Here is a 21874-nt window from a genome sequence, read left to right as displayed (position 1 = left end):
TCGTCTTCTCCCCCTAGAACCTTCCAGACATTGTCACGTCCCAAACCCACAGGCCTGTCCACCAGAATGGCTGAGATGTTAAGGACCGACGGCACCGGTGCTGGTCAGGGCATGGGATGAACGGGGCTCTCCCTGAGTGTGGGTCAGAGTGTAAACGGCGCAACTGCTCAAACGGCTAAGAATCTGCCTGCAGTGTGGGAGGCCCGGGTTCCATCCCTGCGTCGGGACGATCCCCCGGGAGGAGGAATGGCAACCCACTCCAGTATTCTTGCCTGGAGAATCCCACGGACAGAGGAGCCCTGGCGGGCTATACAGTCCATGGGGTCTCAAAGAGTCGGACACGACTGAGCGACTAACGCTTTCACCTTTCACTTGGAAAAAGCATCTGACGGCTCTGAGACAGACTGGAATCTGGGACACTTCGCTGCAGTGCTTGCACCCGGACAAAGGTCTCTCCCAGCAGCAAAATATAAAGAAACCACAGGGGGCTGAAGACAACCGCGGGCACACTCGGCAGATTCTGGGGAAAAGACCCCGAGAAGTCCCACTGCCACTCCTGAAGAGCCAAAAGCAAAAGCAGGATGTTGGGGGCTGCCCTGAAGCTCAGTGGTGAAGAATCCGCCTGCTGCCGCAGGGGACGCGGGTTCGATCCCTGGTCCGGGAAGATCCCACGTGCCACAGCGCAACTAAGCCCGTGTACCAGCACTACTGAGGCCCGAGGGCCCGACCCCGTGCGCCACAGAAGAGACGCCACTGCGATGAGAAGCCAGCACGCCGCGCCCAGAGAGCAGCCCCACTGGCCGTAACCGAGAAGAGCCCACACGGCAGTGAAGACCCAGCACAGCCAAAAGTAAATAATAAAATGAAGGAGTTAAAAACATAATTTAAAACACAGGATATCAGGAGCAAAAGCAGGGTACTGTGCACGGCCCCTGCCCACAAAACCACCAGAGTGGTGGGCAGACAACCGAAGCCGCCCCTCTGCCCACCCCTGGACACGCCCCTACCCTCAGTCCACGTGAGGGACAAGCTCTCCCGTCTCAGGAAGCTGGCGGGAAGGGGACCTGTTCCTTGCACTCCCGTCAGTGCCAGGGGGGCCCCAGGGAAGCCTTTCCCGGATTTCTTGTCTGGCCTCTGGTCAATTCCTACTGACTGGGGAAGGCCAGGAATCCTGGTCAGTATCAGATCCTTACAAACAAAATACACACTTCACCTACGACCTGGAAACACCACGCCGGAGTCTTTGCTCAAGAGAAATGAAAACATGTCCACACAACGGCTTGTGCAAGAACGTTCCCAGCAGCTCCATGCTTACTTGCCCTAAACTGGAAACACCCACGTGTCTCTGAGCCAACGACTGGGTACACACACCTGGGCTGCCCCTTGTGCAAGGTGGTACCGCGTGGCGACAACCAGGAACGGACTGCCAACACACACAAAGGTTCGGGCGAGTCATGCGTGATGGTCAGAGAGCCAAGCCTTGAACAAAACAGCAGTGTGAGTCTGTCTACAAGCTGTTCTAGGACAGGCAAAACTAAACCACGGTGGGGAAATCAGAACATTGCCTGCCTCTGGACTGTGAGGAGAGGGCAAGGAAGCTCTGGGGTGACAGTACCTTTCTCTCTACAGAGGTATCAGTTCAGTGCAGCTCAGTCGCTCAGTCGTGTCCGACTCTTTGCGACCCCATGGATTGCAGCACGCCAGGCCTCCCTGTCCATCACCACCTCCCGGAGTTCACTCAGACTCACGTCCATCGAGTCGGTGATGCCATCCAGCCATCTCATCCTCTGTCGTCCCCTTCTCCTCCCGCCTTCAATCTTTCCCAGCATCAGGGTCTTTTCCAATGAGTCAGTTCTTCCCATCAGGTGGCCCAAGTATTGGAGTTTCAGCTTCAGCATCAGTCCTTCCAATGAATATTCAGGACTGATTTTCTTTAGGATGGACTGGTTGGATCTCCTTGCAGTCCAAGGGACTCTCAAGAGTCTTCAACACCACAGTTCAAAACCAGCAATTCTTTGGCCCTCAGCTTTCTTTATAGTCCAGCTCTCACATCCATACATGACTACTGGAACATCCATAGCTTTGACTAGACAGACCTTTGTTGGCAAAGTAACGTCTCACTTTTTAATACGCTGTCTGGGTTGGTCAAAACCACAGAGATATATTTGGCATAAAACATCGTGTTAGTCTCTGGTGTACACCGCCATGACCGGATATTTGTATACACTGTGAAATGTCACCATAATAAGGCTAGTTAATGTGTGTCATTGTCCAGCTACAGAAGTTTCTTCTTGTGATGAGAGCTTTCAAGACCCACTCTCAGCAGCGTCCAGACACACAGTGAGGCACATCCCTGGTGATCCAGTGCTTAAGCATCTGCCTTGCAATGCGGGGACACGGGTTCCATCCCTGGTCGGTGAACTAAGAACCCACGTGCCGTGGAGCAAGTAAGCCCTTGCATCCCAACTAGAGTCTGTGACCACAACGGTCCCACACGACGCAGCAAAGATCCTTAGTGCCGCGGCTACTAGCTGATACGGCCAAATGCCTAGATAAATATTTAAATGTGTATGCACACAGTACGGAATCATTAACCTCTGCCGCCATGCTCTAACTTCCATTCCCAGGACGTATTTGTTTTATAACTGAAAGGTTGTGCCTCTTGACTCTCCAGGTGAGGGGATCTGCGTACTTGTCAGAAACGACACGTCATGAGCTTGAAATTGGGACATGTCATTGTAAGTAAATGTTGTTGATGTTTAGTTGCTAAGTTGTGTCTGATTCTTTGCAACCCCACGGACTGTAACCCATCAGGTTCCTCTGTCCGTGGGACTTTCCAGGCAAGAATACCAGAGCAGGTTGCCATTTCCTTCTCCAGGGGAACTTCCCCACCCAGGGATCAAACCTGCGTCTCCTGCACTGCGGGTGGATTCTTGACCTCTGAGCCACCAGGAAAGCCCAAGTAAATGTTACCTCCACAGAAAAAAGTAAGTAAACATGGAACTCTACTCAACGATATTCATGCTGAAGTGTTTAGGGGTGAAGCCTGGATGTCTGTGACCCACTTTGAAAGACATCCTTATAAACTGGACTTGGTTACAGGAATGGAAAGATAGACAGATGGGTGAGAAGCAAGCATGCAGCAGTTACAGGATCCAGGTGACAGGTAAATAGGAGTTGGCTGCAACGTTCATCTCTTCAGTAAACCTCTTCATAATGACACACGGAGGAGAGACTTGCCGATAAAACCCGCAGAGGTGTGGGCAGGAGTTCCCGGGAGCTCAGCCCAGGCCTGCTGCCCCCGCTCCTGGCCGGGTGCTAATGGCTGGGCCCTCCCACCTCACCCAGTCAGACATGCGTCCCTCCTCCCGGGTCACGCTGCCTCCGTGCAGCCCGGGGCATCTCTCCCTGAAGCCACCCGCCCAGGCCAAGGTGCCTGGCAGCCCTTGGTGACACCTACATCTTATTAAGCCCTCTCTCCTGTGAAGACACCTCTCTCTGGGAACATCTGTTTATTCAAGTCACAGCAAAGTTGAAACGTACATTAACAGACATCGCTGATACTGGGTGCCAGACAGTGGGGCGCGGAGGACATAAGACAGGGTCCTTAGGGATGTCTTAGGGGCCGGATGGGAGGTCCTGGAGGTGGGGGAGGGGTGGGAAGGGGTAGGGATGGAGAACAGAGGCTGGGTCCAGATCTCATCTCTTACAGCTGCTAAGAGGTTTGCGTTCTGTTCTCAAAGCCGCAGAGCTCTCTAAGCCTCCTGAAAAGCTGGTTGTAAGTCCTATCCCACTTCAAACATTTTACCAAAATGCCCAAAGGTTTTGAAATTTAAAAAACGATGCATGAAACATCTAAAGCAGGCAAAGCGACAGAAAGTAGACGAGGAAGAGCCAAGAGCTGGGGCGGGCGCGGGGCGGTGGCCGGCGGGAGGGCAAGGGAAGCAGTGGCCGGCGGGTGGGCAGGGGAGCGATGGCCGGCGGGCACGAGCCAGGAGCTGGGGCGGGCAGGGGAAGCGGTGGCCGGCGGGCACGAGGTTTCTTGCGAGGCGATACAAATGTTCTGAAATGCACAGGTGATGGCAGTGACCGCACAGGCGTGCGAACGCACTAGAGCCGCTGAACCGCACACTTCACACATGTGGACTGCAGGGCACGCGAATTGCGTCTCAATGAGGCTGTCGCTAAAAAACATCTTCAATATAAATTTTGGTCAATTTATGAAGTAAAAGATAGGGAAAGATAGATCCAACTGAATGCAGAGTTTCAGAGACTAGCAAGGAGAGATAAGAAAACCTTCTTAAATGAACAATGCAAAGAAATAGAGGAAAACAGCAGAACAGGAAACACTAGAGATCCTGTCAAGAAAATTGGAGTTATCAAGGGAACCTTTCATGCAAGGATGGCGGTGATAAAGGATAGGAACAGTATGGACCTCACAGAAGCAGAAGAGACTAAGAAGAGATAGCAAGAATACACGGAACAACTGTACAGAAAAGATCTTAATGACCCGAATAACCATGATGGTGTGGTCACTCACCTAGAGCCAGACTTCCTGGAGTGTGACGTCAAGGGCGTTAGGAAGTATTGCTATGAGCAAAGCTAGTGGAGGTGATGGAATTCTAGCTGAGCTATTTAAAATCCTAAAAGATGAGACTGTGAAAGCGCTGCACTCAACGTGTCAGCAAATTTGGAAAACTCAGCAGTGGCCACAGGACTGGAAAAGGTCAGTTTTCATTCCAATCCCAAAGAAGGGCAGTGCCAAAGAATGCTCCAGCTACGGCACAGTTGTGTTCATTTCACATGTTACAAGGCAATGCTCAAAATCCTTCACACCAGGCGCCACAGTACATGAGCCAAGAGCGTCCAGACGTGCAAGCTGGGTTTAGACGAGGCAGAGGAACCAGAGATCAAATTGCCAGCACCCATTGGATCATAGAGAAATCAAGGGAATTCCAGAGAAACATCCACTTCTGCTTCACTGACGACACTAATGCCTTTCACTGTGTGGATCACAGGCACAAACTGGGAGATTCTTAAAGAGGTGGGAATACCAGACCCCCTGACCTGCCTCCTGAGAAACGTGTATTCAGGTCAAGAAGCAACAGTTAGAACCAGACATGGAACAACTAACTGGTTCAACATTGGGAAAGGAGTATGTCAAGGCTGTATATTGCCACCCTGCTTGTTTAGCTTATATGCAGACTACATCATGAGAAATGCCAGGCTGGATGAATCACAGCCTGGAATCAAGATTGTCAGGAGAAAGAGCAACAACCTCAGATATGAAGATGATACCACTCTAATGGCAGAAAGTTAAGAGGAACTAAAGAGCCTCTTGATGAGTGTGAAAGAGGAGAGTAAAGAGCTGGCTTAAACCTCAACATTCACAAAACTAAGACCATGGCATCCAGTCCCATCACTTCATGGCAAATAGAAGGGGAAAAGGTAGAAATAGTGACAGATTTTATTTTCTTGGGCTCCAAAATGACTATGAACGGTGACTGCGGCAATGAAAATAAAAGACATTTGCTCCTTGGAAGGAAAGCTATGACCAACCGAGACAGCACATTAAAAAGCAGAGCCATCACTTTGCTGACAAAGGCCCTTATAGTCAAAGCCTTGGTGTTTCCAACAGTCATGTACAGTTGTGAGAGCTGGATCTTAAATACGACTGAGCACTGAAGAGCTGGAGAAGTCAGTGGCACCCACTCCAGTACTGTGAATGAGCCCATTATCTCCCTGGTAATGCTCTGTTACCTCCACGCCAAGCACTGCACCAGGTTTAGGGCAGCCGAGAGTGAAGAAGAGACCTGTGTGATACTGTATGATATCACTCAGGTGCCGTTTACAAGCAATATGAATGAACGCAGATGCGGAATAGAGACAAACTCAGGTTTAGGGGCTTCACTGGAGGCTCACTGGTGAAGAACCTGGCAACGCAGATGTGGGCACGGTCCTGGGTCAGGAAGATCCTCTGGAGGAGGAAGTGGCAACCCACTCCAGTGTTCTTGCCTGGAGGATCCCATGGACAGGGGAGCCTGGCAGGCGTCAGTCCATGGGGTCACAAAGAGCTGGACGCGACTTAGCAGCTACAGAGAAGGTATTGATTGTTCTCTGTAAGTGTCCCCCAAAACACTATGTGTTCCTTTGAGCCAAAGATTTAATGGTTTCTTCATTACAGGGTTCCTTGACTCTATTATATTCACGACCATTCTTTCTGTCCAGTGTCTCGGGTTCTGTTTTTGAGCTACTCCGGTTATCCTCGTGTTGGTTCATTGTGTCATCCGTTCAAATCCATCACCTCAACTGCTACCGCGTCTTCGTATTTTCCTTCTGAAATAACTGTGTTATCTCAAACTCCATGTTCTAGATCAGGAATTTGATGTCTTGCTCTTTTCAAATTACGTATTAGGTCTGTGATAGTGCTGGAGTCTCATTTGCCATCTGTGTTGTTGCCTCAGCATCGAGCTAGGTTTTACTGCATTCGTATCCTCTCCAGTTGCTCCGTATCGTGAAGCGTGCCTGGAAGTTTTCTTCTGTTCCTTAGACTACGTCTTCCTCCAGACTGGGTTCTTGGATGTTCTGTGCAGTATTCTATGCATTTTGCTTGTTATAAACTTGCACAGCTGCGAGCCACTTCCTTCAACTTGCACACTCTTATGACGGTGGCCATCTGCCCAGAGCTTCTATTTGCTCTGCTGTTGTGTGGATAAGTTCTCCTTGATATTCTTCCCAAGACTGTTTCTGTTACGTTTTGTGTGACTTGAGGGCACGAGGCACGGATGGGGTCGGTGTGGAGTCAGCTGGAGCTGTTAGCAGCCCTTGAGGGCACCGGCTCTCTCCTGAGCACTCATCTGGGGTCTTGATTCTGAAACAGCCTCCCTCCCTCCTGGGGGCTCTGAGCTGTTTCTCTGAAACAGCGGCCTCTCTGTAGCCTGGGGCTGACGCATAACATTTCCCGCCTGTAACGTTTCCATCGTCCCCTCCCCAGGGCTTCCTAGCTACCACTCCATCCATTTTTCTTCCAATTGGAGGATGTTTGTGAAATTTTCTATGCTTCTTTCTGTGGGAGGAGGTGAAGCGGAGGATATTCATCAGTTTCAAGTACCTCTGGGGGGATTTCAGTAAGACATTTTACTAAACCATTTGACACGTCAGAAGTTGGACCTCACAATCAAGCGTAGATTGATGAGAAGAAAGACTCTGCAGCGGGGAGCTGGGGACTGCAGCCAGCTAAGGACAAGATGACAAAATACTAACAGTGGAAAGGACAGAGCCTGGCTATACGGCCAGATACTGGACACAAAATGTAAAAAAGTGACCAGTGAAAGATCCAGCGGAGTCTATTGACCATTTGATGTGCTATTGAACTACTTACTCTAAGGCTTCAAAATTCCGGTCTATGGGCTTGACATGCCGGAGAAGGCAATGGCACCCACTCCAGTACTCTTGCCTGGAAAATCCCAGGGACGGGGAGCCTGGTGGGCTGCAGTCCAAGGGGTCACTACAAGTTGGACATGACTGAGCAACTTCCCTTTCACTTTTCAGTTTCATGCATTGGAGAAAGCAATGGCACCCCACTCCAGTGTTCTTGCCTGGAGAATCCCAGGGACAGGGGAGCCTGGTGGGCTGCCGTCTATGGGGTCGCACAGAGTTGGACACGAATGAAGCGACCTAGCAGCAGCAGCAGCAGCAGGCTTGACAGGCAACCTTGAATCAGGGGTACTTAGAAGAATCACAATATTCTGCTGACGTTATGAAAGTGAAAGTCGCTCAGTCGTGTCCGACCCTTTGCGACCCCATGGACTATACAGTCCATGGAATTCTCCAGGCCAGATACTGGAGTGGGGAGCCATTTCCTTCTCCAGGGGATCTTCCCAACCCAGGGATTGAACCCAGTCTCCCACATTGCCAGGGGATTCTTTGCCAGCTGAGCCACAAGGGAAGCCCAAGAATACTGGAGTGGGTAGCCTATCCCTTCTCCAGTGGATCTTCCTGACCCAGGAATTGAACTGGGTCTCCTGCATTGTAGGCACATTCATTACCAGCTGGGATATCAGGGAAGCTGTGGTGTTCTGGGTGGTGTCCAAGAAAAAGAAACCAGCAGTCAAAAAAAGGAAGCAAAGTCTAGAACACAGATCAGAAATTCGGTGACGTCTCAAAGGCAGGCATGATCAAGAGTCAGTCCCCCTATTAAACCATGAAAATGTCGGCCGGGGAAAGCAGGTTTCCAGCTTCCTTACCAGCCACAGGAAGACGGGGTGACATTCACTGGCCATACAGTACCGACAGCTGTACTGGCTGTACAGACACAGCCAGCTGTCAACTGAACGGACACAGAGCCACCAACGTTCCGTAACAAAAGCTACAGGTTTCCCTTGAAACAGTTTGCACCACACCTGTGTTTTCTTTGTCTTGATGTGTGGAATTGTTATTATAGGGGCTTGCAAAATTATTCATGTAGAACGTACATCAGAGGACTTCTAAAGACCTTTCATATGTAAATATTCGATGAAACTATTATTCATTGGAGATTTTTGCATTTTTTAATTGAAGTAAAATTTACATACAGTGAACTGCACAGATCTTAGAACGCAATTCAATACACATCAAAAAATATGTCCACCCACGTAGCCAACATTTGAGCTTCAGAACCTCTCTAGAAGCCCCAGAAAGTTCCCTCGTGCCCTCTCCTCCTCTCTCCCATTCCGAGCAGCTACTGCTCGAGTTTTTCTGTAGGTCGTTTCGCCTGGTTTGGCGCTTCCGTGACGGGACTCACACAGCGCAGGCCCTTTGGCTCCTCGGCTCGTCGCTCTCCGAGCTGCTGGATCGTCACTACTCTGTGCCTTTCCGTCACCGATCAGTGTTCTCCTGCACGGATGCGTTGCGGGTTGTCCTCTTATTGCTAGACAGCTACACTATTTCCGGGTTTGAACCGTTTTTTTCTGTGTCTTCTTGTGAACAAATATTTTTGTTTCATTTGGGTAGAACTCAGAGGTGGAATTTCTGGCAGGTGTGTGTACTCAACTTCGTAGGAAAACACCAGTTTTCCAGTTTTCCGCCGTGGCTGTGTGGCTGTGCACTCCCGCCAGTGATCGGGGTGGTCTGGCTGCTCCTCGCCTCTGCCTACGCTTGGCGCTGTCCTAATCTTCCCTGTTCTGTTGGTAGGCAACGGGGTCTCATTTGGTTTGAACAGCACTTCTCGGCTGACGAAGATGTGAGCATCTCCTCACATGCTTGTTGGCTGTTTGAATTCTTCTTTTTGAAGGATCGCCAGCAACATTTGATGGAAAAGCAACTGACTATGTACGAGTCGACTTCTGGACCCCTGTTCTCTTCCAGTGACCCGCTGGTCTGGGCTTATGGCCGTGGAACGCTGTCTTTTGATCTCTTTAGCTCTATGGTAAGCTATGAAATCATCCTGCCTGAGTCCTCAGCTTTGCTGAGTTTTTTCAAGATTGTTTTGACTCCTCTATAATCTCTGCGCTTCATATAAGCTTAAGAATTTATCAATTTTTGCCAAGGGTCTGCTGTACTTTTGATTAGAATCACATTAAATCTGTAGATTAACTGGGAGGAGACTTTACATTTTAGTTAAATCAAGTCTTCCTGTTTCTAAGTTGCGTATATTTCTCCATTTAGATCTTTAATTTCTCCTTGCAATGTTTTATATGCAAAAACATTTCACATACATATAGAATGTGAATGCTTTTATGCAAATAGTCAAGGAAACTATATTTGTATGATTTTTTAAACTTCTGGCGTTCTCAATGAACTGGTAAAAGATCGATCACCGCGTGGGAAAAGCGTGCAGTAAACGCTGAATGGATAAGAGCAACTGCACACTCAGGAGCTCCCAGTTCTATGGAATCGGTGATTTGACTTTTAAGCGCGGTAGGAGTACTCTTGCCGGGAGAATCCCACGGACAGAGGAGCCTGGCGGGTTACAGTCCAGGGGGTCGCCAAGAGCTGGACACGACTGCACTCACATGCATCACACAGCAATTTTCAGTGGAAAATAAAACGATCCTGGAAACAAGATTTTAGTCTGACTGCCGTCCTGGATAAAGCATGCTGTCCACCCCCCGCTCCAGGGCTTGTTCTGACACTCACCGCCCACTCTACTCAGGAGTCTGTCCTTTCTGTCCATCAGAGTGGTGCCCTGGCCCCTGACCGGCCACTACTTCCTGGAGCCGGGTGCTGCTCACCTCCTCGCTGGACCACTGTAATAATATCCTAACTGGTCTTTGCACACCCAGGTCTTCAGCTGCTAATTCAACACACATGCTGGACTCCAAAATTACTTTTAAAAGCATACACCTGCGTGTGTAATATATACTTGTTATTTCTGCTACACAAAATGTTTCTTACACATTGCTTTTCTTTCATATGGTATGGCAGAATATATTCGCCATATATCCATGGTAGTTCTGTTAAGTTAGAGGTTATTAATTTCCCAGTAAATAAAAGAATATGCTTTGAATAGTTTGCTTGAGACGTTTGAATCACCACTCATTTTTCTCAGCTATAAAATTATCAAATTTGAAAGAAAATATGGCAGGAAGACAGAATATACCTCCTGCCTCTGTGAAGAACATTAACTTCCCACCAGACCAAGCCTCTGGACTGCAGAAGAAGCCAACAGCAAATTGAGTCTCCTTGATGGATGATCTGAGTCGAATCTTCCTGCCTGTGACATAAATCCTGATTTAAAATGTGATTAGCAGCGATGTAAATAAAATCCACACTTCCTGGAAGCCATGTTGGCAAAGACGGATAGTTGGTCCTCATGTCAACAACCCCAGGAGAAGATTCCAATGTGATTTGCCAAGTGTAAATCAGCAAGAGGAAATCTCTCCTGGATAGAAGCACAGCTTTGTGCCTCCAAGGGGTTCATCCACTTTACTTCCAAGCCGTTCTACAAACCTGACATAATTATGTCAAGGGAAAAAAAAAAAAATGCAAAACCAAAGGCGTGGTGTGCTGCCGCGTCTCTGCTTGCCAAACTGGAAGGGAGAAAGCAAGCCATTGTGCGGCTCCACCGTCCAGCGCGTTCCGGCAGCTCCAACGGACAGAACAGCATCCGTCATGCTCTGCATTGCAATTGCTCCTCGCCACCCTCTCCCAGCTCATCATAACATCATTACGTTCCATTTTTTTCCCAGCCAGGGGCATCTATTTTCTCTCATCCAGGACAACAGCTGCCGGGCCTGGCCTTGATTGCTCCTCAAAACGGTGAAATGTGTTTGCTTTTTGTTTGGGGCTTGGCGATCCCCATTTTCACACTCCTGCTTGACAGGTTTTCTTGCTGCCAAAAAAACAAATGCATTCAGCCCCGAAACTTCCATGGGGCTGAGCAAAGGAGCTCCCAGGGTACTCAGTGCTCATCTGTGCTGTAACTTACCCCCGAGCCGAGTTGTTCTGGGCATGTGTTGAGGAGACGCACTGCTTTCTTTCTTTTTATAGCCTCATAATTGCCCAAGGAGGGCTGCCTTTGTGTCCAACCCATGGGAACATTTTTATTCCTCTTTCTATTTGTGTCTACTCATGTATACACGCGTCGACGTTTTCTGGGCCAAAATCTTGTCAATAAAAATGCTCTGCTTCATGGCGAACATTCTAACATCTCGTGTGAATGGTAAGACTAGCTAACGGCTTTTCTGAGCATTACTCAGGGACAGACCAGTTTCTCAGGGATTTTGGTAAAAAAAAAAAAAAAAAAGGCTAATCTCATCTTCATGCCAGTCACAAGGTGGTGCCACTAGGGTGCTCCCTTTCCAGAGGACGGTGAGGAGGTCAGAGGGCTTGAGGAAGTTGCCGCCGCGGACATGGTGGAGCTGGAGTTAAGTTCAGGCTGCCGGAGCCCAGGTCTCTGCCTTGCCCTCCTGCCTCCCACGGGGGTCACCACCAGCTCCCAGCACCCAGGGGGTTCAGACCCTCCTTCAGATCCTCCTTCCAGCCCTGCCAGGAGGCAGCGTGGGCTCCTGGCTCACAAAGCCTGACACACAGTCGGGACTGGCTGCATCTGACACACGGGGGGCCTTGTTGAAATTTCTCTTCCTGACTATATAGATTTTTAAACTGCTATGGCCTTGATCAAAGACCATATGTGTATCTGAGCATCAGCAGTTCTTTATCCCCGAGGTTCAAGTGGAACAGGAAATGCAGAGGCTTGCAAGCCGCTAGTCAAAGGAGGCCACATAAGAAGCCTGGCCACACTGGAGAGACATTCATGGAAAGATGACAGACGGAGGTGGAGATGCCCACGGGCCCAGCTGTTCAACCGTCCATGTGCCAGACACGTGACAAGTGAGACTTTCAGGTAGCCCAGCCAGTCACCTTCCACCTGCGACCTCACGAGAGACCCCAAGCAAGGACTGCCCAGCTGACTCAGTCAGAGCCCAGACTCATGGGCACAACGGACGGGGCTCCTTTCCAGACTGCTGCCTCGGGGTGGCCTGTCACCACGTGAAACAGTGTCAGAGAGAAGCGGGGGCATCCTGGTGGCTCACGTCCGCACCACATGATTGCAGGCGGACCCACCATCGGGATGAGCTCGCTGCTTCTCCGGTGCATGCTGGCACCTGTTGGACTTGCATCCCTCGGGCCGGGTCTTACATGAGGACCGCCGTGATTACTGAAGTTTTACATGCCACCCAGGGCCCGAGACAAGTCTGTCCCCAGACAAGAGCTACATGGACCCAACTGAGAGGTGGATAAAGCAGGATCACTGTCCTGGCCAGGCGACGGGCAGCACAACCCATGTGTGAGTGTGAGTCGTGGGCTGTGGGCAGTGGCTTCTGCAGGGACACGGGTCCGTCTGGTGGAGCCAGACCCTGGGGGCCTGGAGGGAAGCAGGGGCCACACAGGACCTGTGTCCCCATCCAGGTCACCAAGGTCTCGTGGGAGCTGAACCCGTCTCTTGCTTCTCATATGTCCATGGTTTTCTCTTCTGTTCTCCTCGATATTTCATGAGGTCTTTTTGAAAGCTCCAGCCTACTTTTGGATATGCTGAAAGAAAGGGGAGCTTTGAAAGGGGAGTGCTGGGTTTCTGCGGGGATAGGTATCTGCTCCCGTGTACACTGGTCACAAGAGCCGAAGTGTAGAAACGAGTTTCCATCCACAGACCACTGGAAACGAGAATGTAGTCTGTACTGCAGACTGTGTGTGTATCCAACACAGCCTCAAACAGTAACAGAGCTCCGACCCCTTCGACGGCGTGGATGACACAGAGGACACTGTGCTTAAGCGGTAAGCCAGATGCCAGAGGACAAAGGCTGCAGGATTCCACTCACACGGACAACTCAGAACAGGTGACTTCACGGAGGTTAGAGGGTGCGGGAGGGGAGTCAGCGTCTGATGGAACGAGTTGCCGTCTGGGAAGATGAGAAGGTTCTGGAGATGATGGAGGGGATGGAATAAGTGACTTCACAGACAGGAAGTAGACGAGAGGTTACAGGGTCGGGGAGGGGAGTCAGTGTCTGACGGAATGAGATGCCGTCCGGGAAGATGAGAAGGTTCTGGAGATGATGGAGGTGATGACTAGACAATGTTGTGAATGTATGTAATGCCACTGAACTGGAGACTTTAAAATGGTTAAAAGGGTAATTTCTGTTATGTGTATTTAGCACAGTAAAAAAAAGAGAAATACGAGGAAGAATTTTACGGGGGCCAGAAAGAGGGTCATGTGCCCCAGCCCCCATTCTCCACACAGTTCCCCAACCACTGCTAAAACCAGACGTCTTGGTCTCATAGGCAAAGAATCCCTTCATAATTATGATAAAAGAACAATGAGAAAAACAGCAGACACGTCTGGAGCACTCGCTAACGCCACTCACTGTTCCGAACACAGGTATTAACACACTTGGTCACAACCCCGACCTTATGAAGAAGGGGCTAATTTTTACTTGTGTGTGTACATGAATCTATACTAGACACACACAGAGACACAACAGAGGCCGAACGCCTCGCCCAGAGTCACAGAGCCGGTAGGCAGGGGGGCTACTCAGCACCCGCAGCTGGTCCCAGCCGAGTGGGGGCCGCTGTGGCTGGGAGCCTCCCACAAATGGGGGCACAGTCCAAGCGGCTGCTGGCACAGGGAGCTGCTGCCCCACAGAAGCCAGGGCCCCGGGGGCGCAAGCCAGAGACCAGCGCAGTCGGGCTCAGCAAAGGAACAGATGATGATGCAGCGATCGTCTCAATCGGAAATAGACGGCAAAACCTCAAAACTTGTTCATTTTTATCTTTGCTACAATTCACAAGAAAAGACGTGCCGACCATTTTCCAGCAGCTTGAAGCAGAGAACCTCTCCAGGTGCTGCTCCCTGCAGGCACCTGACTTCCACCGGGGCCCTCGACTGGGGAGGACGCGGTGGGCTCCAAGCACCCCTCCCCGCCCTGCCTCGCAGGCCTGGCCTCTCTCAGAAGCCTGCCTCCAGCTTCATCCGGGTCCCACAGGGGCTGCTGCCCCCAGGAGGTGGCCAGGCGCACCCTGTGCCCCCTGCCCGAGCCAGTCGGGGCCTGGCATTCCCGGGTTGCAGCAAGGGCGCAGGAAGGGCCAGGCGACTGGTCTGTCTCCTCGCCACCCCTCCCCCAGGGGGTGCAGGGACGGAGCCAGACCCACAGCACAGGGGGTGGTGGTTGCCGTGGACCAGTGGGAAGAATCCCAGACGAGACATCCGCTCTTCCTCTGAATGTTGGCAGGAACCAGCACGTGCAGTGAGGCCCGACAGTGATGCCAGGGTGGAGCCACAGGGACCCCTCCAGCTGCTGTCTGCTGCTGCTCAGTCGCTTCAGTTGTGGCCGATTCTGCACAACCCCATGGACAGCAGGCCACCAGGCTCCCCCGTTCCTGGGATTCTCCAGGCAAGAACACTGGAGTGGGTTGCCATTTCCTTCTCCAATGCATGAAAGTGAAAAGTGAAAGTGAAGTCGCTCAGTCATGTCTGACTCTTGGCGACCCCATGGACTGCAGCCCACCAGGCTCCTCCGCCCATGGGATTTTCCAGGCAAGAGTACTGGAGTGGGGTGCCATCACCTTCTCCAGATATGTCACCATAAGTACACACAAATTTAGGCTTTGACGTTTTACATGTGGTGTGTAAAGAAAATTCTCAGAAAGTTAATACAAACACTTGAGACTGGAGCAATTGATTACAAGCATCACGGTGTGGAACTAACAGAGCAGAAGATATTAAGAAGAGGTAGCAAGAATACACAGAAGAACTGTACATAAAAGATCTCAATGACCCAGATAACCTCGATGGTGTGATCACTCACCCAGAGCCAGACATCTTGGAGTGTGAAGTCAAGTGGGCCTCGGGAAGCATCACGACAAACAAAGCTAGTGGAGATGTTCCAGCTGAGCTATTTCAAATCCTGGAAGATGATGCTGTGAAAGTGCTGCACTCAATATGCCAGCAAATTTGGAAAACTCAGCAGTGGCCACAGGACTGGAAAAGGTCAGTTTTCATTCCAATCCCAAAGAAAGGCAATGCCAAAGAACGCTCAAACTACCTCACAATTGTACTCATTTCTCATGCTAGCAAAATAATCCTCAAAATTCTCCAAGGCAGGCTTCAACAGTACATGAACTGTGAACTTCCAGATGTTCAAGCCGGATTTAGGAAAGGCAGAGGAACCAGAGGTCAAATTGCCAACATCCACTGGATCATAGAAAAAACAAGAGAGTTCCAGAAAAACATCTACTTCTGCTTCATTGACTACACTAACGCCTTGACTGTGTGGATCACAACAAACTGTGGAAAATTCTGAAAGAGATGGGACTACCAGACCACCTGCCCTGCCTCCTGAGAAGCCTGTATGCAGGTCAAGAGGCATCAGTTAGAACCGGACATGGAACAACAGACTGGCTCCAAACTGGGAAAGGAGTACGTCAAGGCTGTATATGTCACTACCTATTTAACTTATATGCAGAGTACATCATGTGAAATGGTTGGAGGAAGCACAAGCTCAAATCTAGATTGCCAGGAGAAATATCAATAACCTTAGATACTCAGATGACACCGCTCTTATGGCACAAAGTGAAGAGGAACTAAAGAGCCTCTTAATGAAAGCGAAAGAGGGGAGTGAAAAAGCTGGTTTAAAAGCCAACATTCAAAAAGCAAGATCATAGCATCTGGTCCCATCACTTCATGGCAAATAGATGGGGAAACAGTGGAAACAGTGGCTGATTTTATTTTCTTGGGCTCCAAAATCACTGCAGATGGTGACTGCAGCCATGAAATTCAAAGACGCTTGCTCCTTGGAGAAAAGCTATGAGCAACCTAGACAGCATATTAAAAAGCAGAGACATTACTTTGCCAACAAAGGTCCATCTAGTCAAGGCATGGTTTTTCCAGTGGTCATGTACGGATGTGAGAGTTGGACTATAAAGAAAGCTGAGCACCAAAGAATTGATGCTTTTGATTTGTGGTGTTGGAGAAGAGTCTTGAGAGTCCCTTGGACTGTAAGGAGATCCAACCAGTCCATCCTAAAGGAGATCAGTCCTGAATATTCACTGGAAGGACTAATGCTGAGGCTCCAATACTTTGGCCACCAGATGTAAAGAACTGACTTACTAGAAAAGACCCCAAAGCTAGGAAAGATTGAATGCAGGAAGAGAAGGGGACGACAGAAGATGAGATAGTTGGATGGCATCACCAACTCGATGGACATGAGTCTGAGCAAGCTCCACGAGTTGGTGATGGACAGGGAGGCCTGGTGTGCTGCAGTCCATGGGGTCACAGAGTCAGCCATGACAGCAACTGAACTGAACTGATCCTTAATGAGCATGGACTTCCTTTAAAACTGATTCCTAGCCCTTTGGGAGTCAGAACCGCCACTCTCCTCCTGGGCCCACAAGACTCTCCCTTCTGCCTCCAGAGAAGGAGTCCTCTGCACAGATCTTTTGCAATCAGGCCCTATTACCCTAAATTGGAGAGAGAAGGAGGGACTCTGGGGAAAGGTCCCCGGGATTGTAAGAGCCTAGTTTCCCAAGAAGTTGGAGCCAGAACCATTTATCAGATGTGCTAAGTCTCAGGTCAATGGCTTTAAGTCCTGGATCGTAAATAAAACAGCTACTCTACCAGAGTCCAGAGCTTCTGAAGGAAAAACAGTTCTGAAGTGCCTTCTGAAGGAGGGCACCTGGAGCACTGGAAACTGAGCATTTTAGTGAAATAGAGACAAGATCCACTGTCTAGCATGACACATTAATTACAATTTATGATTGCACATGAACTCTAGCCCATCGGAGAAGGCAATGGCGCCCCACTCCAGCACTCTTGCCTGGAAAATCCCATGGGCGGAGGAGCCTGGTGGGCTGCAGTCCATGGGGTCTCTAAGAATTGAACATGACTGAGCACCTTAACTTTGACTTTTCACTTTCATGCATTGGAGAAGGCAATGGCAACCCCCTCCAGTGTTCTTGCCTGGAGAATCCCAGGGACGGGGAGCCTGGTGGGCTGCCGTCTATGGGGTCGCACAGAGTCGGACACGACTGAAGTGACTTAGCAGTAGTAGCAGCTAGCCCATGCCCCAGATAATTTCTCTCTTCCACAAGACCGATGTCTTTACTAGTAATGAGCTCTTTGAGGCAACTTGGTGTCGGAATTGCTTCATTTTGTGCCAGGGACACCGAGGCACAGAGGGCTGCCTGGCTCGTGTGTGCATGGTGCCAAGTCACGTCAGTCATTGTGAAGTGGAGTCTTTGCAACCCTACGGACCGCAGCCCGCCAGGCTCCTCTGTCCAGGGGATTCCCCCGGCAAGAATCCTGGCATGGGCAGCCATGTCTTTCTCCAGGGGCTCTTCCCGACCCTGGGACTGGACCCACATCTCTTACGTCTCCCACACTGGCATGTGGCTTCTTCACCACTAGCGCCAGCTGAGCGACCTTAGCATGAGAAGCCATAGCTCCCAGCCTGGTATCCTGCCCAGTGGCCCATGCTGTATAACTTAGCACGTTTCCTCCTGTGTCTCCATGTTCCTGAGCTGGCTGCTTGGAGCCACATGCACTGAAGATGTCCAAGTTACATTAAATGAAAACACAAGCGGCTGAATACATGCAGAGAACAAGTCCAGTCATGAGTGTTTTGGGGATCGCCATCTTAGCTGGTCCATTCTGAGCAATCTCTGGGCTTCTACTTGAAACACGGGACAAACAGCAGGCCCTCTCTCTCCTGCTGGGTGTGAATAAGGCGTCATGGGGTCTTAGCAGTAGCCAGACAAGACAGAAGGAGACCCCCTCCAAAGCAGAAAGAAAGGGGGAGAGAAGGCGGGTCTTGGCGAGAGTCCCGAGCTCCCCAATCTGGCCTCTCACAAACGAACCCCAGCTCCAGTTTCTCCAGCCACCAGACTAGACTTAGCTCCCTGCCTTTTGCTCTCCAGAAGGAGCCCGCCCGAGTCCCAGCGCTGACACTGCTCACACAGCGGCAACTGTCTGGACGGGTCCGGAAGAGACTGTCACACGCTTCTGGTGATTCTTCGGATGTGAAAACTGCAGGGGCCCACGGGACTTTTGCTTTCTACTTCTCAGCCTTCTGCACAGTGTAAATTTTTATTTCTATAATACTGAGTAAATAAATGCCCCTGCCAGTGCAGGAGATGCAATAGGCAGGTTCGATCCCCAGTTGGGAAGATCTCCTGGAGAAGGAAATGGCAACCCACTCCAGTATTCTTGCCTGAGAATTCTACGCACAGAGAAGCCTGGCGGGCTACAGTCCATGGAGTTGCAAAGAGTGGACATGACTGAGTGTAAACGCACCCCTAAATGAATGAGAAGAATACTTCTAAGGAAAATTCACGCTTGAGGGTCAGGTCCCCTATAATCATCATGACAGTGACGAGCGCAGCTTCTCAGGGAAAGTGGCCTCTTTCTGAGGTCAGCTTGGACCTTTCCTGCATGTTTAGGATGAGATTGTATGAAGGGTACTTAAGGAATACTCATAAATCATAATCTAAGTCACAAGTTATAACATACTCGTGGACAATAGAATGTACTACATACGACACATAATGACAACTCCCCCGATGACTGAAACCTCGTTGAATTCAGAGAACGGCTTCGGTGGCTAATTTCAAACTGCAGTGAAGTTCTCAAAGTTCTGGACTTGACTCTCAGCTATGACACTCAGGCAAATACCTAACTAGATCAATGAAACACGGATGAGAAAAAGGATAGCGTTTCATTCATATTTCAACAGAACGCTGAACTATGAAAAATAATTCATATTTTAGCCAAATGCATTCTAAGAAAGACCTCAGGAAGTTGGCAGACTAGTTGGAATAGAGTTCTGAATTCACAGAGGGAAAATATGACTGAGAAAAACATGAAACGGTGGGGGGACTTCACTACAACAGCGCAGATCTTGTCTCTCCACGTGAACATGAAGCACTCCCCCTAAGTAGGACGCGTGGGATTCCCAGGCCAGGCGCTCCTGCTCAGGACGGAGCTGAACTTGCCTCCCCGGTCTGGCTCTGAGATTTCAGCACGGAACGTCCTGTGCAACCTCGGTGTTCTCAGCCACGCCCATGCAGAGGAGGGCCGGCCTCACCACGTTTTGCAAGTCTGCTTTTGATGTACAGACACATTTGAGATGGTTCTTTCTTCTTGATGAGTTATGTAATGTCCTTGTCTGTCTCTGGTGACCTTTCATTGTTGCTGTTCTAAAGTCTGCTTTATCTGATATTGGTACATCCACTCTTGCTTTCTTTTGATTAATATTTGCGTGGCATGCTTTTCCAGGCTTTAATTACTTTTAACCTACATACATCCTTAGAGTCAAAGTGAAGTTCTTATATACAATATAGAGTTGGGTGTATATTTATCTACTCTGTCAGCCTCTCTTAATTTCTGCATTTAGACCATTTCCATTTGGTATAATTTGGGTACATCATGGATTAAGTCTGGAACTGGGGTGTAGAAATGTCTTCTGTTGGTTTCCTCTCCATTTTTGTCTTCTTTTTCCTGACTTACTGATGTTTTCCAGAATTCCATTTAAATGTACCAGTACTGCTTTTTTTTGACCACAGCACAAGGCCTGTGGGATCCGAGTTCCCCACCCAGGGACTGAACCCAGGCCCTCAGCAGTGAAGCACCGAGTCCTGCCCAGTGGACTCCAGGGAGCTCCCTACCTAAACTATTCTAAGTGTATCACCTGACATCAGTTTTTTTAGTGGTTGTATTAAATTATATACCGAAGCCGTCACACTCTATAGTGTTGACATGTGACTTGTTCGAGCAACCTGTAGAAACCTAACCTTGCTTATATTCTCCATTCACGACCGTTTCACATATTTTGTATATCTACAAAACTGGAGAATCACATCAAACATGGTTTTAATTTTTCTCCCAGTCATCACACGTGATTTGGAAAACTAAAAAGGAGCAGAGAGGGTGGGAGGCAGGCTCAAGAAGAAGGGATGTGTACACACGGCTGACTCATGCTGTGTTTACAGCAGAAACTAACGCAACATCGTGAAGCAATCATACTCCAATTAAAACGAATAAATAAAATGGAAAAAAGCTAGAAGGAAAGGAGAAGGAAACTCTGTCGCATTCACCCCTATTTTGACCCTTCTGTTGTTTCCTCTTCCTTCCTGATCCTCCCCAGTTTCCTTCTTTTATCCTTTCCTTTCTGTTTCAGGAAGTCTCTCTAGTTATTTTTTAGGGGGCAACATATTCTCTTAGTTTTCCTTCATCTGAACATGTCGTAATTTCCCTGAAAGATGTTTGCTGGATATAGAATTCAGTATTGATGGCTTTTTTTTTGTTTTTTGGACCATCATGGATTTTCGAGAAATTCACTTTCAGATTATTTTTCCCACATAGATCAGGTGTCATTTATCTCTCACTGCTTTCAAGATTTTTAATTTTTAGTTTTCAGGGTTTTATTTCAGACACACACAGACCATGCATCTTGGAATGGATTTCTCTGGGTTTATTCTGTTAGGGGTTTCCTCAGCCTCTTGAATCTGTAGGTTGGTGTATTTTGCCAAAATAGGAAATGTTTGAGCCATGTCTCTTTGAGTACTTCTTCAGGCCCGTCTTCTTCCTCCTTTCCTTCTGGAACTTCAAAGGCACAGCTGTTAGATCTTCCAGGATCACCTTCCGGGGGTCCCAGGGCCCTGCACATTCTTTCGGTCCATTCTGTCTACTTTCCAGACTGAGGAATCTGTCTCCTTCTAGCTCCAAGTTTACAGACTCTTTTCTTGGTCTTCTCCATTCCTACTCGGCCCATCCGCTGATTTTTTATCATTACATTCTGCAGTTCTAAGCTTCTCACTTGGTTCTGTGTGCCTTCTACGTTTTGCTGAGACCGTCTATGCTCTCAGTTGTTTCGAGCACGTTTCCGCTGCTTACGGAACCACTGTATGGCGGCTGAATCACCCCCATCGCAGATGATGGCGACGTTTGCGTTATTTCGGTCATGCTGATTGTCCTTTGTCATTCAAGTTGATATTTTCCTGGTTCTTGGCATGATTCATGATTTTTTACTGTGTCCTGGACATTTTGCGTGTTATGTCGTGAGTGTCTGGATCTTTCTTCACTCCTCTGTTTGCAGGAAGCCTCCCCTGCTGCTGGTGAGGGACTGAGGATGTACCCTTCTTACACCAAGTGCCACACTCAGCCTCCACTGGCCCCTCCAGTGTAGGGGAGACCTCGTCACCGCTGAGCCGGGGTGGGGGTGGAGGCTCCCAGCTAGACCTCCATGGGGGGCTTCCCCAGTGGCTCATGGTATAGAAGCTATCTGCAATGCAGGAGATGTGGGTTCAATTTCTGGGTCGGGAGAAGAATCTTGGATCTGGAAATGGCAACCCACTCCAGTATTCTTGCCTGGAGAATTCCATGGAGAGAGGAGCCTGGTGGACTACA

This window comes from Bos javanicus, chromosome 22 (assembly GCF_032452875.1).
Source record: "Bos javanicus breed banteng chromosome 22, ARS-OSU_banteng_1.0, whole genome shotgun sequence".
Classification (NCBI taxonomy): Eukaryota; Metazoa; Chordata; class Mammalia; order Artiodactyla; family Bovidae; genus Bos; species Bos javanicus.
This window is presented reverse-complemented; position numbering follows the sequence as displayed.